Source organism: Symphalangus syndactylus, chromosome 5, assembly GCF_028878055.3.
Source record: "Symphalangus syndactylus isolate Jambi chromosome 5, NHGRI_mSymSyn1-v2.1_pri, whole genome shotgun sequence".
NCBI classification, from domain to species: Eukaryota; Metazoa; Chordata; class Mammalia; order Primates; family Hylobatidae; genus Symphalangus; species Symphalangus syndactylus.
In genome coordinates this window covers 105,786,508-105,804,741 of record NC_072427.2, presented here as the reverse complement: position 1 = coordinate 105,804,741, position 18,234 = coordinate 105,786,508, and the positions used below count along the sequence as shown (strand labels likewise).

Genomic DNA, 18,234 nt, shown 5'->3' with positions numbered 1-18,234 from the left:
GGGCTTGAATGCTGTCAGAAGTCAAACATTAAAAATGGTGTCAGATTTTTTTTTAATTTTAGATTTAGTGGATACCTGTGCAGATTTGTTACATGGATATAGTGTGTGATGCTGAGGTTTGGGTTTCAGTTGAGCTCATCACCCAAATGGTGAAAATAGTATCAGATTCTTTTTAACCCTTGCTTCTCTCTCTCCCTGCCTGCCTTTCGAGTCTGCAGTGTCTGTTGCTCCCCTGTTTATGTCCATGTGTACCCAATGATTAGCTCCTACTTACCCATTTTTAAGAGAACATGCAGTATTTGGTTTTCTATTTCTGTTAATTCACTTAAGGTTTCTTGGGGACACTTTGGAGATACACATCAAGAACTTGTGTAATGTTCACACTTCTTAGATATTCTTAATTTTGGAAATGATTCTAATAAAATAATCATAGACATTCACAAAGATATTCATACAGAAGTTTATTGTGATATTGTAATATTACATGACAGACTTGAAAAAGTTTCAAATATATCAAATTATACAATAATTAAACATGAAAATAACATTGTATTTTCTATAAATTATTAGTTTATATGCTTAATAACTTGAATACCATCCAAATATTTAACAATAAATATCTTATAAGGATACTTTTAACCAAAGACAGAGCTCAAATTACAATCATGAATTAAATGAGAATATAAAACCTTTTACGGAATATGATGCCCCTCTATGCAAATATATGTATATGTATTGTTTTAGAAGGAAATCTACTATATTACTAGTGGTTATTCCATTTGGTTTGACCATGAATGCTTTTCATCTTCTATGTATTTAACATTATTTTCTAAATTAATAAATTATAAATATTTATTACATACATAGAAGGAAATAGTTATTATTTTTTATTTTCAGAAATATATCACAGAATATCTTTTGAGTTAATCATAGTCTGATAATTTCTTATTGCATATTTGGGGAAAATTTACAGTAATCCCAAAGATATCTGCTTATTAGAAATACGCATGTACAGTGAGAGTCTGATTTAAGATTAGAATCAAAGTACATTTGAGACGATCTTCTTTTAACTTAAATTTAAAACTCAATGTTGGTTGCCTAGAAATTACTAGAGCATGATTATATCAAGCTTCGAAGCTTCTGCACAGGATAGGAATTCCATATTAAACAGAAAAATAGCTGAGGATGTGAAAGTAACACTTGGCGGCTCTGCTGGAATAGTTCTTCCTCTTTAAAAAATTTAAACTGAAGAATGTAGTCAATAAAAAGTAAATAACTACTGAAAAATAAAATATGCAGTTTAAATTATGTGTTTCCTGAATGCTCAATTTCTAATTATTACTATGAGTCCTGGCACCAAGTTACTGGTTTTTGCTTTATTATCTTGCTTAGTGTGTGTGCTCACCAGGAAGTATCATTCTGAATACAAGACACATGGGTTTTCTTTTCTTTATTCCTTGCTTTCTCTCTCTATTTCTTTCCTATTTTATGATAATGCTTTGCAGGAAAGATGATTTGTGAAGTGGTTGTAATCATTTTATAAACATACATAAGTTATAAAACCAAGATCATCTGGCAACATAAAACAATTTTTAAAAACTGCACAGATTTTTAAAACTTGCATTATTTTATCAGGATGGGTGTTCCCTGGACTAATAGTTTAATTATATTGAGTGTCAATTTCCTCATATATAAGATGAGAGCTATATTTGTCATACTTTTAGAAGTTTTGTGTATCACTTGGCTGGTTGTGTTCTTAGCAATGTGTAGGACAATTATTAGGCATTTAAGTTATAATGAGTTACAAGTTATAATATAATGGATTTTTTATTTATATAACAAATATTTGCTGAGAACCTATCTTATGTCAGGCTCTCTTCCAGTTCCCAGGGATGTAGCAGTGAAGAACACGGATGATGCCCATTGACTGCACACACTATGCAAATATTTTAACATGTTATTAGTATTATTATGCTATCATTAACATTATTAAGGTGGTTATCAGAGTAAGTAGAATATTATCTTAGATGTTTAGGGAATATTTCCTAAGCTCAGCTAGAACTCAGTGATGTAATACATTTAAACTACTACTAAAAATATATGCCAAATGATTTCATATATTTGCATGAGATAAAATGAAATGAAATGACTACAGCTCTCAAAAAATAATAACGTTTTCCACTTCCTGATTCTCAGTGTAAACCTGTTAACTGGAATTAAAAATGCATTGTGGTCTGAGAATTTTCTTAAAGAAGACATACTGAGTTCAATAAGTTTCCTTAGAGTAACTACAATAGAGAGTTTTATAGCTATATTTCTCATGATGTGCTTGAAATAAATCAATGGCACAATGGTAAAGGGTATGTAAGATTAAGATAAATCTAAAAAGACCCCTAGAAGTGGAAGTACATAACTATCTCATCGACTCAACAGAGACACTCAAACCATTGGGATGTATGCTATACTCCACTTGTGAACATGTTTCTTTTTTTTTTTTTTTAATTTGACAGCCCACAAATATAACATAATTTCACATAAATATTTGTATTCTCAGCTTTCTACAAAAAATTGGAAGATATGGCAACATTTAGTCCACATTCATGCACAACAATCACATCCAATATATGAACAACTACTTTTCCCCTTAAATAACGCATAAGTCCTCAAATTCACTTACTACCTACTGTTGTACGTTCTATATTCCAGCCCAACCACAGTAGGTCTTCAAGTTTGAAGTCATTGACCATATATAATTGTATACTTTTACATATGTAATGGAATGTTTTTGCTTTGTTTCATTCAAAAAACTTTCCTTAATGTTATTTCTTCAGCTGTTGTAAGAGATATATTTGGAGATTATATTTGCTAACAAATAATGTATTTATGTAATCAAAATGAACCATATAAATTTATGGTCAGGTGTGCTGGTTGACATCATTTCTGGAAATCTGAGAAGAGTGCCTGAACTTAATATTGCTAACAAGGCATCTTTATTGGTTCTAACAATAGAGTAAAAAATGTAGACAATGCCGAAGTCTTCATGGAGTTTACATTCCAGTGACTAAGGCAGTAGATAAGAAAAACAAATAAATTATATAATTTTAGATGAGAAATACGAAGACATTAAAGGAGAAAAAGAGGAAAGAGAATGAATAAATTTGGGTGCTGATTATTTTAGACAGAGTGGATCAGACAATTCCTCTCTGAAGACACAGTATTTGAGGAGAGAGATGGTAGGTTTTTATATTTATTATTAGTAATTTTATTCTGATGTACACAGGAAATACTCTGAATCAGATTTCTAATTAATTAATTACATTACATTGAAAATAAGCATGCTGTATCCGAACCTCTTTTCAGTCCTTTCCTCTTCAGGTCATTCACTGAAAACTCAGAGAGGTTGGAAGCTGCTTTTCAAGTAGTGGTACACTGCATAGGTGAAAGATGAGCAAAAATAATTTTCTCTGTATATAAAATGGAAGAGGTAGCTGTCTCACTCCCTTCATGAAAGATTTCTTCCTTAGTCTAATCCTTAGTTATGTAAATAAAATATCTCCAGGATCCAAGTGTCAGTATAGGTCTTGGATTTTACAATCTAGAAGTGTCTCCAAGTACTTCAGCAGATAGCTCCCTAGATTCCCAGACACCCATGGCTTAACCTAGAACCTAGTCCAGGCTGCAAACTCTTGGCCCCCTCAGAGAGATTACACTGTTTTTATTATCCATTTGGATTAGATAAAATCACTAGAAAAATTGCTACAGATCTAATCCTCATGGTATGTGACAAGTCGTAAGAGGCTTTCTCTCCTCTCTCTTTCTCTCTCTCTCTCTCTCCACATATATACAAGAACATTTAAAATTCAAGAAAGTTTCATTTCCCCACAAAACATGAGTACATGGGCATGCATGAGGAAATAAGCCACATGGCAAATCTTGTGGGAGAAGGTCTTGAGCAGAATCTCTTTCTGGGCATTTGGGGCCTGCATTAGAAGACTGAGTGCTTCAACCAAGCGAGCCTGTATTAGACCATTCTTTCGTTGCTGTAAAGAAATACCTGAGACTGGGAAATTTATAAAAAAGAAGTTTAATTTGCTCAGGGTGCTGAAGACTGTACAGGAAGCATGGCAGCCTCTGCTCCTGGGGAGGACACAGGGAGCTGTTACTCATGGTGAAAGGTAAAGTGGGAGCAGGCACTTCATATGGTGAAAGCAGGGGCAGGAGAGATGGGGAATGCCACACACTTTTAAATGACCAGATCTCGTGAGAACTCACTATCATGAGGAGAGTACCAAGGGGATGGTACTGAACCATTCATGAGAAATGCATCACCATGATTTAATCACCTTCCCTCAGGCCCCACCCCCAACACTGCAGAGTACAACTCAACAGGGGATTTGGGTGGAGACACAGATTCAAACCATCAGACCCTGAAACACAGTGATATTTTTATCTTTTCCCTAAGTTATTTTCTAATCTTGTCATAATTAGCTGTCTTAGCCACACACCATTTATACCTTCTATTAAATAAATTAGCATGTGAGTTCTGCATTCGAGATCTTGGGGGCTGGGTGCGGTGGCTCACGCCTGTAATCTCAGCAGTTGGGGATGCCGAGGTGGGTGGATCACGAGGTCAAGAGATGGAGACCATCCTGGCCAACTTGGTGAAACCCCGTCTCTACTTAAAAACTACAAAAATTAGCTGGGCATGGCAGCGCATGCCTGAGGTCCCAGCTACTTGGGAGGCTGAGGCAGGAGAATCACTTGAACTCGGGAGGTGGAGGTTGCAGTGAGCTGAGATCGTGCCACTGCACTCCAGCCTGGTGACACAGTGTGACTCTGTCTCAAAAATAAAAATAAAAATAAGATCTTGGGGACCTCTCTGGTAATCCCACTCAGAGTCTGGATCTGGAATTGCATCTGCCTCAAGATAAATACCATGGCCTTGGTTATGAGCAGCTATTTCATCTACATATTCATGGAGAGTAAAAAAAAAAACAAACCTTTGTCTCTTCTTTATGGTACAGCAATTAAATAATAATATCTGCAAGTGATACCAAGTTAAATCAAAGAACTTGGTCAACCTATCAGACTCCTCTATAAACTTTCCTGGATCCTCCAAAACCTGGACAAATGTCTCTTTGCATAAAGTCAAATCAGACACAGATAGATGGGAGAGTGTCCCCTCTGCCCACCTCCAAAATTGGAGCTTAGCTTGGGAGGGTTCTTTGCTTCACTCAGGAAAGAATTTATGGGTGAGCTGTTGGTGGAAGAAAGCAGCTATACTGAAGCACTGGAATACACACACTGACTGCTCCTTGCAGAGCAGGGCAAATCCGTAGGTGGTGTGACCAGAGTAGCAGCATACAAGCTGTTGGCTAGCAGTATTTACACTCATTTTTAATTATATGCAAATAAAGGAGCAAGTTATTCAGATATCTCTAGAAAAGAAGCAGTAACTTCTGGGTGTTGCTGTGGCATTTGTAAACTGTCATAGCATTGGTGGGAGCGTCTTATGTGCAGTGAGAGCAACTAGAGTTTGCCTTCTGTGCCATTTTGCTGGTTCCAGTTTCTTTTTTCCATTCTGCCGGGACCAGGAAATAAGTCCTGCCAATCTCCTACTGTGTTTCCATTAGCTCTTTCCCATTCTTTTTTTTTTTTTTTGAGACAGAGAATCTTGCTGTGTCGCCCAGGGGAAGATAAGATCTCCACTCACTTCAACCTCCACTTCCCAGGTTCAAGCGATTCTCCTGCCTCAGCCTCCTGAGTAGTTGGGACTACAGGCATGTGCCAACATACCCAGCTAATTTTTGTATTTTCAGTAGAGATGGGGTTTCACCATGTTGGCCAGGCTGGTCTCAAACTCCTGACCTCAAGTCATCCACCCCCCTCAGCCTCCCAAAGTGCTGGGATTATAGGCATGAGCCACCAGACCCAGTCTCTTTCCAGCATTTAAATATTCTTCCTGCTTTTGTCCCAGCAGAATTGAATTCAGCCTCTTTCTCTTATTGAAATTGTTTTGAATAAAGTCTTCCCTTGCCTGTTTCACTTATCGGCTGCGATTTTCTTTGAAAAGCAAACAAAATGACAAATGCAGTTGCAAATATAGTCTCAAAATCTGATTCAAATGGACATGTTTTAAAGTATACATTAACCAAGGCACTTTCATGACCAGCCAGATATATTGGAAGCATGCAGTCTCTAGAAGCACAAGAAGGCCTCTGGCAAATCCTCAGGGTGTTTTTGTAGGAAGCTACTTTGCTCAGTGTTCTAAAGCATGATCTTATGGTGAAAAATGGTAAGAAGCAAATGCAAGTTGTTAGTTTGGAGGACCACTGGGATTTTAAAAAGATATTTATGTTTTGTAATGATCAAAATGTTAATACTAATAATAACAATAACAGCTAAAGTTTACCTGCACTAATTACATATAACCCTCAAAACTTGTTTTGAAGAAGTAATTTTTTTTAGATTTTTTATTGTTTTATTGTTATACTTTAAGTTTTGTGGTACATGTGCAGAACATGCAGATTTGTTACATAGGTATACATGTGCCATGGTGGTTTGCTGCACCCATCAACCTGTCATCTACATTAGGTAATGCTATCCCTCCCCTACCCCCACCACCTGCCAACAGGCCCTGGTGTGATTTTTTAACTATTTTACCGATGTGGAAAGTGAAACTTAGGGAGATTAAAAGCAAAGCAATAATTTAGTTAAGTCACTATTTCCATAAAAACATGTTTCTGAGTTGGAGCATAGATCTTCCAGTAATACCCTCTGCTCTTTTATTTGTGAAATCACTTTCCAATAAGATATTATGGACTATATTCAATAACACAACAACGTTTACCCAGATCAATTTCTGAAATTCAGTCAGGTGTACGACATTGGCTCAAAACTCCTTAGCAATCCGTGAACCAGCATGTGTGATCATGAGTTACATGGTTTGTTTGATAAGGGAATTATAATTTCACAAGAACAACTGTTGCCTTCTACAAGCCAGCCTGCAGAAGATTCCTTGTGCACTTCACAGAAGGTAGCTGGGTAAATGTACATTGTTCTTTTTAAATTATAATTTTTCTCTTGGTTTCCTAAAGAATAATAAAAATTTTTAAAACTAAGGCACTTATTAGATGCTTAAAAAATTAATAAAGAATGCATAGGTACAATTGAATTACTATATATTGCAAGATTATAAATATTCCTGGATTATAATATAAAATAGCATTAATATCTGTATTTTACATAAGAGGAAATTAGGCGGCTGTGGTCACTTAGCTAATAGATGTAGGATTTAGGATCCAGATCCATGTATATTTAATTTTAATTTAATTTTAATTTAATGTTTTACTTAATGCCATTACTGAAGGAAAGATTATTTGAAAAGTATAGAAAACAGTCTCGGCAATTGTTGGTGAATTAAATTTATAAGATGAAGGAAAAATATGGCATTGGTCAAACATTTTTTCCAAAAAGAATGGGAATACAGATGTCAGAGGGGAAGCAAATTTTACCCAGCACTTTATGAAACTCCCGTAGGCAAAAGTTTAAATAGACAAGAGATTTGATTCCACAATTCTAATATTTAGGGTTTAAAACACAGTATACAATATAGCTATGAATAAAGATTTAGGAAATTTCATGCATTTCAGTATAAATTGTGATGAACACCACCAAAAAAAATCTCCAAAATACAACACAAAAAGGATGAAATCAACAAGTACCACTATTGTGCAATGTATGCCTTCTTTCTCAAAATATAATGCTCTATTCAGAAAAGATACATTTTTTCCTACCATGTTGTATGAATCTTTTCACAATCCTTAATAAATTTAAAGAAATACAAAAATAAAAACTAGGAAATAATACAGCTTAAATTATGTCCTGTTGATTTTGAAAGTCTTTCCCCTTGAGCTATAGATTTGTAAACCTCGATTAGAGTAGATGCAAAATGTTATATTAAATATTAACTGTTTTATTCCAACCATTTTTCAATTCTTGGATTGCCGTCTCATTCTTTACGGAAATAAATATGTTTAAAATCTATTTTAAATATTGAAGTAACTTGCTTATAAACATCAGTAGAAACAAATTATTTCCTTCCTTCAATGCAGCATTTATGAATAAAATGTAAGGTTTGTAAACACTGTGAGTGCGTGTGAAACGTTAGGGAATTTCACCAGCTTGTGGAAACAAATAAGTGATTGATCTAAGTGTCAAAAATAATCTGCAGCCAAAAAGATGTCAAAGTACTCTTCCCTTAACTGCATTTTCTTTCTCCAAGCTTACATTTAATAAGCTTCCAACATAACCTAAAGAAGAGCCAAGAGAATCTGCAGTTTATGTGTTCCTAAGCATTTGTAAGGGAAAAAGGAAAGGATTCAACTCAAAATCAAAAGTCTAATACTTACTCTGAAACTACCATCAAAGCGTATGCTGAAATTATCTTCATATCTAATTATTTCAAGGCATTTACATTGGGAAAAAAGGAAAATAAATCAGATAGACATCAAGGATTATTCTGAATTCGCCTTTACCAGAAATATTTTAATAATGACCCTGACAGCCAGCATGTATTGAACCAAAACTGAAACACAAACCAAAGTCATCCTTTTAAGCATCAAACTAGAGTACCTTATTTTGTGTATATGTATATATAATTTATATTTATGTTATACAATATTTATATTTTATATTTCTTGATAAAATATACATCGATGACTGTAAACCTTCTGAATTCTGCGCAATTTTGCTCACTCAGTGGACATATGTCACTATATGGAGATATCTTTCATTGACACACCTTGGGGGGATAAGACACTATTGGTCTCTGCTGGGCAGATGCAAGGGATGCTTTTAAATATTCTGGGACAGGACAGTCACTGAAGATAAAATATTACCTTGTCCACAATGTCAATAATGCCGCATTAGAAGATCCTGATATTTATTATATATTATATGTGTTGAATATTTAATCTAAATTATATATATATACCATGTATAATTATTTAATTTATAATAAAAATATATGTATTGCATAATAAACTGTATGGGGCTTCACTAAGATACTGTGTTTCACTTTATGTAGGTGTTGTGAGACCTCTCTATTTGCATATTATAAACTGAGAACATAGTAAGATTATGGAAGAGCCTCCTGTTTCTCTCCACCATAAAACCTGCTCTGGTTTAACCGGAACTTAAACTAGATGACTGCTTTTAGAGGGAGTCAAGCAGTCCAGACATACTCCTGCAGTTCCTAGATTATGAAGATCCAATGGACTCAATAAGTAATTGAAAATGAGGATGAAAAAAATATTGGGAATATTGCGAAGAATGGTCAACATAAATTAAAAATCAAAATAGTAAAAATTCAAGTTGGAGAGGTCAGTGGTAAGAAAGGCAGGGAAATTGGGGAAATAGAAGAGAAATCATGAGAAAAGTGTAAGGTAATGACATAAAATAAAATAATAAAAATAATTCTTGTCTTTTAGATCTGGTATTTTTGGAAAGGAAGTAATCACTGTGAATATTTGTATATTTGAAAAAAATGAACAACATATATAACTTTGGGGCATAAATAAATAATACCAAATAGAGTAGAGTTTGTGTAGCTATGCCATCATTCAATCAATAGTCATAAACGCTCAGTGCAGCACCCTTCTAAGGATTATAGGCATGAGCCACCATAATGGGCCCAAGTTGTTATTTTGAAATATCACTTTTATACAAGATACGTGGATAGAATTCCATTATAATAACTGATTGTCAAACTAATTTGATCAATAGGATTTGGACAACAACATTATTTACTGTATTACTGTATCTTATATCAGGCTATTTTTATAAAAATGGGGACAATGGAACTACTTAGATAATCCAGGTAATTAGTAATGTCTCTTAATAGACTGTATATAAAGAAATGTGTTTTCACCTATTGATGAAGATTGAAACTACAGAAGTTGAATAAAATAGGTGTGCAATATTAAAGTGAACATTTCCATTGCATTTTTATAATGGTAATAGGTAAAATTGTCCAACATAATACTAGTGATATTTAGACTTTTTACATGAATATGTTTCAATGTTAGAACGTAAAGCATGGTAGAGTAAATCTGTGGGCCTGTGAATATAGATCACAGGTTACAATTCATGCTATTTCCACCAGTGATAAGCTAAGGGTAAGCATCTACAAAGAGTAAATACTAGGATGAAATAAGATTTCCTATTGTTCTTTCTTCTGTTGAAGAGCTTAAAAAAGGGAAATTATAGGCTAGTTACACTTCCAGTTGGATGAGTCTACCCACCTGGGCAGGATAGCAACCAGTCCATATTGTCTGATTCTTTGGGATTTAATTTTAGAGAAAAAGAGAGCTAGTTTCACTAAGCTTTCTCCCATCATATTGTGGCACAGATATTAGAGTGCACTTAGGCATACCTGAGCTTTCAGCCAAGCTGATGGCTGGGGTGGCGGGGAAAGAAAGTAATATGACTCTGTGAAAAATTTCCCTATATGAGAAATATTACCTGTACATTTTTATTATGACATATATCATAATGTTTGGGATATAATAATACCAACGTAATTATTACTAACTACCTCAAAAAAAATGAATATTTTAATTACTGTTTAGGAACAGCTCAACACCGGAAGCCCTTTCTTTCTATATTCCCATTCCAGTCACACAAAGCTTAACATTGTCCTGAAGTATATGTTAAGCATATTCTTCTTTTTCTTACATTTTAAACATGAATGTTTGTGTTGTTAAAATATATATTATATATGTTTGTTTTAGGACTTTATGTAAATGGAAACATATAGTATTTATTTTTTTGACTTGATATGTTCAGTATTATCTACAGAGAAAAATCCATGTTCAATTATGCTTTCATTTTCTGAACTATATAGTATTCCATTCCAACATAACAGATCCAATCATTCTGCTATGAATAAACATAATACATTAGTTGATAGTGCTTAGAGTTCTTGAATGAATATGCTAAGGAGAAACATTTCTGAATGTAGGATAATGGCATGTTTACCATTAATAACATTTTGGTTTCAAAGGTTTTCTCTTTGTACTTTACAAAGTGATTGAGAGTGTCTGTTACTGCATTACCTCACTATCATGTAGTAGCATTATACCTGTAATTTTTTTCACTTTTGTAGATTATGTAATGGAATTTCACTGACTTTACTTGAATTTCTCTATTACTGATTTAAGTTGAGCTTATATTTATTTGATTATATCAGATGTAAAAGTGCCTGTTCATACTATTTATACTTTTTAAAAATGTGAGTAGTCTTTTTTTATTTGTGGGATATTTTATTTTATTCTCAATGTCAATTATCTTTTGGTCATATTTGATGCAACTATCTTCCTGATACAGCTCGAAATTTTATTTTCTTTTATTTTCTTTGATACATATAATCTTAATTTAAATGTATAATTACAAATATATAAAATTACTATGTTCATATGATCATGTTTGTACATATCATACGTACGTATATAAATATAGTCAATTTTCATAACTTGTGGCTTCAGTTTTGTGAATTCACTCATTAAAACTTATTTGTAACCCTAAAATTAAATGTTTCTTCATTGTCATTTGCAGACATTTTCAGATCAGTGAAAAATTTGAGATGTTCAACGTGTACATTCCCACCAGTTTGAACTACGTGACTGTCTGTCTGCCTTCCTGTTCCAACTCATATTGTAAAAAAGTGTTTTGTTCATGTTCTAGTTAGTGGCAATATTTTTACAGTTTTATGCCTTTTGTTGCTGATTTCTCTGTTTAACATGACCCAAACATAAATAAGAAGTATGTCTAGTGTTCCCAAGAAAGCTGTGTGTGCCTTATGGAGAAAATATGTTACATAAGCTTGATTCAGGCATGATAAGTTGTTGGTCATGAGTTTAATGTTAATAACTCAACAATATATATTAGATAAGGTGTCTTTAAAGAGAAACATACGTAAGTTATGTATTAATCAGTTGGTGAAAACTTTGTGATTAGAGGCTCACAGAAAACTATATTTCTCCTAAAAGAAGTGGCTCAATGTTTGCTAATCCAATGCTCGTGGCAACTTCAAAGAATGTAAATACCACAAATAATGAGAATAGACTCTCTCTCTGTGTTTCTCTCTCTCCTGTCTCTCTCTCTCTTTCTCTCTCTCCTCTCTCTCTCTCCTTCCATGTATGTGTGTGTCTGTGTGTGTGTGTGTGTGTGTGTGTGTGTGTGTATCCTTTTGAATATATTTGTATGTATATATGCAAAAAACAAAGCAAATGCAGTGGGATCTTGGGACCTACTTAGCTGGCCAAAAACCTGAGTGTGTCTATATTTTGTACACTTGTATTCCATTTATAGCATAACAGTGAGTAGCAGCACACTGATTAGTAAGATCAATTTCAGAATATTGCTAGAAATGATGATCTCTTTTATATCTTTTTAAGTATGAAAATCCCTGCACTCTCAAGCTAACAATAGTTGTTATTATTAGAAAAACTACTAATTGTTTTGAGAATATTGTATTCAGCATTACATTTCAAAGTATATCAACTCTTGCTGATATCATGTCTAAAAAACACCAAAAGAAATCGCCTTCTAAAATATGGTACATGCAAACTACTTACCATGAACTTTCTTTTCATTGATCAAAGTCATGTCCTTTTCTAGACATAAGCAGCTGGCAGTATTGTTTCCCCAGGGGCATACAAGCAGAACACCATCTGAAGCCAGATGAAAAATAAAGGTACTTATCCAAGTGGAAAATATGGCAAGTGTGTACATTATTCATGACACCAATTAGCTGTTGAATCAACAAATATGGTAAAATGTTTTTAAAGGTAGAGAGCTATAGAGGCCATGTATATACACATAAAACCAAATGGAAACCTTACAAGATCTGCATAATTTAGTCCAAAATAGTTATTTTATTTGAAATAACAATGACTAAATAAAACAGAAGTTACAGTAGCATCATTTTTCTGTAAGTCATAATATTTTTTGTTTGAATGAATAAACTAAATATATAATCAATGAAGAATTCCTCTTTTAAGTATTTAGGGTTTTGTTGTTGTTTTCTCATGGAAAAAATTCAATTAGATAATCCAGATGAGGAAACTGATTCTTAGAAGAAGCTTGATCAGATCATCTATTGGAAAGTGTAGTGCTGAAATTAAAAATTATTTCTGCCAGAATACAAAATTTGCATTCATCTGTCTAAATCAGGATACCCGAGAATTGATTGAAATGCAAGATGTGCAGTAGATTACTTTAGCTTTCCTTATAAAGCAAATTACTCTCAAATTAAATATGTTTGATACAGTGTTGCAAAAATTCCATCTTGGGGCACTTCAATTTTCAAAACATGATATTATTTCAGTCTAAAGAATATTAGCATAAGATTTAACACTGCCATTCACTTATTTAAATTTACCTATTTAATCAGATATATTTAATCAAGTTACATATGAAAATTAAACTTGTTTTGGTTAACATTCTGGCTTAGAGTTGGATTTCTATATATTGTGTTTATGCAAACATAAAATGATTATGTTCATATCTAGAGTAGCTGCTAATTTATCTACCCACACCTATTTTACATTCACAATTTTTTAAGGTTTAAATATCTAAAACAAAAACCATTTGAAAATTAATATTTTGGTTATTTTAATACAGAATATTCAATCATTAAATTAAGCTTGAGAAGAATAATCCTCAGGATTTTTATTATGTATTTAATATATATGTAATGAGTGGGAGAAGAGAGAGCCTAAGAGAGACAATAAATAAATAATAATATAATTTTTAATGATTTTTTTCTTTATATTTTCTTCAATACCCCAAATCTTCTCACACAAACTTGAATTACATTTTTGTAGAAAAGTTTAAATTCTTAAAATATTTTGACTTTATGATGAATAATAACAAATTCATTTTTTTTCTGTCTCCCATACACACATATACAAACACAAAGATATGGAAAAAGCTAAAAGTACCCTTGCCTTAGTCCATCTGTGCTACTATAACAAAACCCCATAATCTGGGTAGCTTATAAACAACAGAAATTTATTTGTTATAATTCTGGAGGCCAGGAAGTCCAAGATAAGGCATCTGCCAATGAAGTGTCTGTTGAGGATCCATTTCCGGATTCATAGAAGGTGTCCTCTAGCTGTGTCCTCATATAGTGAAAAGGACAAGGTAGTTCTCTGGTTCCTCATTGATAAGGTTACTAATTCTATTCATGAGGGTTCCATCCTCATTACCAAATCATCTCCCCCAAATCTCCATCTCCTAATACGTCACCTTGGGGGTTAGGATTCCAACCCATAAGTTTAGAGGGGTCACAAACATTTAGACCAAAGTGTTTCTTAATGAGGCACATACCATTTCCTGATTGGAGAGCTGTTAGTTTTTCATAAGAAAATCAATGTTTCCACGGGAAGAGGCAGTGGCTAGAATATATACAATAGGTTCAAGGCCAAAAAACAAAAGTATTATTCATGGTCACTGATTGGTGATTCAGTAGTTGCCCTGCATGTATGCATAAGGATCAAGCACTTTATTGGAAATAAATTTATATTTGATGCTTTGGTAAAACTATCACTTAATAGGAAGGTTGGGTTTTCCTGACAATTATTTTATGGTTAGTAATTTTTTGTATAACACATAGTATTGGAGGACACTTACATATTTTCAGTACAAAGTGTGAACAGATTGAATTCCAGCTTTGTTCATACTGTCCCTTCTACCAAGGAAATACAGAGATGGAGAAGAAAAACCTAGTAATCAAAAGCGGAGGGTTACCTGGAAGAGTAACAACACAAAGAAGAATAGTGAGGCTGGATCGCCAGCAAAGGCCTGAGTGGGGAAGCCATACCTTAGTTTGATGAGCTTCCTCCAAAAGAAGTATATGAAGATGCTACTGAGTATGCTGGTTACGTTTATCTTCTCAGTGCAACACATCGCTATCAGTTTCTCACCTGCCAGAACAGGTGTCCTCTAGGAAGAGTTGTTTTATATATATTCGTTTTACATAACTTTCTCACTAAAACTTGAACTACATTTTTGTAGAAAAGTTTATATTCTTAAAATATTTTAACTCTATGATGAATCATAACAAATTCTTTTTTTCTATCTCACATATGCATATACACAAACACAAATACATGGAAAAAGCTAAAAGAACCCTTGCCTTAGTCCACCTGGGCTGCTAAAAGAAAACTCCATAATCTGGGTAGCTTATAAACAACAGAAATTTACTTGTTATAGTTCTGGAGTCTGGTAAGTCAGTAGTCAGTTTACTTCTCCAGGTCCTCTTTAACACAGTTTTTCTTAATTCTGAGTGACAGGGACAACTAATACTTGATTTGAAGAATATTTAGCAAGATAGAAAAATCAAATATTGATCTCTAAACTTTGTAGGTTGCTGTGGGACTATAATTTTCAGAAACAGCAGTCTCATATATACAGGACTTGAGGAAAACTTTGCTTTATTATCTACAATAATTTGGATACTTCTCTGCTGTCAAAGAGAAATAACCTCTAGGAAATGTTTCCCATCTTAGTGGAAATAATAATATGTTGAATATCTCTCGGTTGTACCTGGAAAGTTGACATTGCTAAGAGCTTGTCTTCTAAAGCAAAAGAAGTTGCATTCCACTGGTATTCACCTGTAATAAATATGAAATGCACTAAGTATTACCTGGGAAGACGGAGAGTTAGATCACATGTCCAAATCTCTTCTCTTTTAATGTACTTAAATTAACAAAATTGCTGAACAAAGAGATGAAAATTTTATCCAGACTAAAACTCGAAAAGGACTTTCTGATATCCTACAGATTATGAAATATCTATGAAAATCTGGAACAAGCTCATAGAGGATACCAGGAGCTAACAAATGACTCTCTGGAAGTGGAGTGCCATGTTCTTATCAGCACATAGAAGAGATTTTGAAGGATTCCCTTATTAATACTTTGAAAATCACAGAGCAGCCCCGATTGAAGGAGAAGAAGTCAATCATCCAAATGATTTTTTTGTTTTTTTGTTTTGACTTGATACCCTGAAAAAAAAGGAAATGGTATGAAGACAAGCTTGCTTTATAGCTGAGGAGTGAGGTGATGATATGCATGAGGGCGTGTGTCTCTACTGTCAGAGAAAAATAGCCTTGGGATATCCCACAAATACAAAGACAGTAAGCACTGTGGGCCACTCTACATCAGTTTCTCACCAATGTAGTTGTTTAGTATAGAATAGGAAGTACACTCATATCTGTGGTTAATCCATAATGAAAAATGTAAGTCCTTAAAAAGGCAAAGCCCGCCCACTACATCAGATGTTACATATTTAGAAATTAAGCACACACATTTCTGTGACTTAATTATCTTCAGTCAATTTTTCCCCTCCTTTTCAGGCAACTGTTAAGTTGGTTTTACACTGGACTGTACCACCATCCAGGGACATGGTCACATTTAATTTCTCAAAGCTGAAGAAAATATGATGGTGAGCTGATAAATTCAGTGACTATTGTTGAGCAAATTGCAGAGCTTGATAGAATTGTCTTAAAAAGTTAATTTTGTCAATCAAAGTAACTAAGCAACAATTCCTAAGTATGTTACCAAAAAAAAAAAATTACTGTATAAAGGCTTAAAATGACCTGGTGTCTGATAGCTCAATATTTATCTGTTTTTATTTTATTTCAGTTATTCCTGTAAGAATGTATAGATAGCAGATATATAATAAAAATTTTTGAGATCAGAGAGTCTTTGGAATAAAATGATCTCAAGGATAGTGTCCAGTAGAGGATCCAGAATGAAACTAGGGAGAATGAATAATAGCGAGAGATGGAGAGGCAGGAGAGAGAGAGAGAGAGAGAGAGAAAGATATGGAGGGGTGAGAGAGAGAAAGAGAAAAAAATGAATGAGCACATAACTATAGATGAAAATAGATAAATCTCAGTAAGCAAATTGTGTAAAAAGAACAGGAATGAGAACCTGAGCATTTTCCTGGAATAGCTCAGCATGTCTATGGAAAGTTTTTCTTTTTTTTTTTTTTTTTAATCAAGGTAGCAGCTTTGCAGGTATGAGGATGGCTAGATTCTAAGACTCACTGCTGTACTGGAGGCCATTCCAGTGGCCTGAGTATATCACCATATTTCTTCATCCTGGAATGTTGGTGATAGCCAGGATAGCCAGGACACGATAATCTCTCTTCCTCTGGAAGAGCCCTTGTCTTAATCCTTTCATGTTGCTGTCAAGGAAAACTGGAGTCTAAGTAAATGCTAAAGAAAAGAGATCTATTTGGCTCACAGTTAGGCAGGCTGTACAAGAGGCATGGCACCAGCATCTGCTTCTAGAGAAGGCTGCAGGCTGTCCTCACTCATGACAGAAGGCAAAGAGGAGCAGGCATGTGCACAGAGCACGCAGTGAGAGAGAGCAAGAAAGCAAGGCGGTGAGAGCGGGTACCAAGCTCTTTATGACAACCAGCTCTTACAGGAATTAATAGAGCAAGAGGGCTCATTACTGTGGGGATAGCAACAAGCTATTCATGAAGGATCTGCCTCCATGATCCAAACACTTCCCTTTAGGCCCCACCTAAAACACTGAGGATCAAATTTCAACATAAGGTCTGGAGGAGTCAAATAATCCAAACTATAGCAATTCTACCCCTGGCCCTCTAAATTTTATACGCTTCTTATACATACAATATAGTCGTTCCATCCCATAGTCTTCAAAACTCTTAACTTGTTCCAGCATCAACTCAAATGTCCAATATTCAAAGTTTCATCTGAGACTCAAGGCAAATTCCTTATAGCTGTGACCCTGTAAAATCAATAACAATGTTTTTACTTCCAAGATACAATGGTTGTGTAAGCATTAAATAAATATTTCTATCCCAAAAGGGAGAAATAGGCTAAAATAAAGGAGTAACAGGCTCCATACAAGTCTGAAACCCAGCAAAGCAGACATTAAATCTTAAAACTCCAAAATAATCTCCTTTGATTTCATATCCCACATCCTGGGTACATGGTGTGAGGGGTCAACTCAAAAGGCCTCAGGCAGTTCTGTCCCCATGGCTTTGTTGGGCACAGCCCACATGGGTGCTCTCTTGGGTTTGAATTGAATGCTTGCTGCTTTTCCAGGCTGATGGTGCATGCTGTTGGTTGGTCTACACAGCCCTGCTCCCACAGTTCCACTAAGCAGTGCCCCACTGGGGACTCTCTGAGGG

At 34.3% G+C, this 18,234-nt stretch overlaps 1 long non-coding RNA gene across 1 annotated transcript; it reads right to left on the bottom strand.

Annotated features, from left to right (window-relative positions):
• Positions 1-14,059: 14,059 nt before the first annotated feature.
• LOC129481929 (uncharacterized) lies at positions 14,060-17,830 on the bottom strand. Its single transcript, XR_008657551.1, has 3 exons — positions 17,711-17,830; positions 17,117-17,256; positions 14,060-15,680 (listed from the first exon to the last, which is right to left on the bottom strand). It is a non-coding gene; the product is annotated as an uncharacterized lncRNA (long non-coding RNA).
• Between the last annotated feature and the right edge of the window lie 404 nt (positions 17,831-18,234).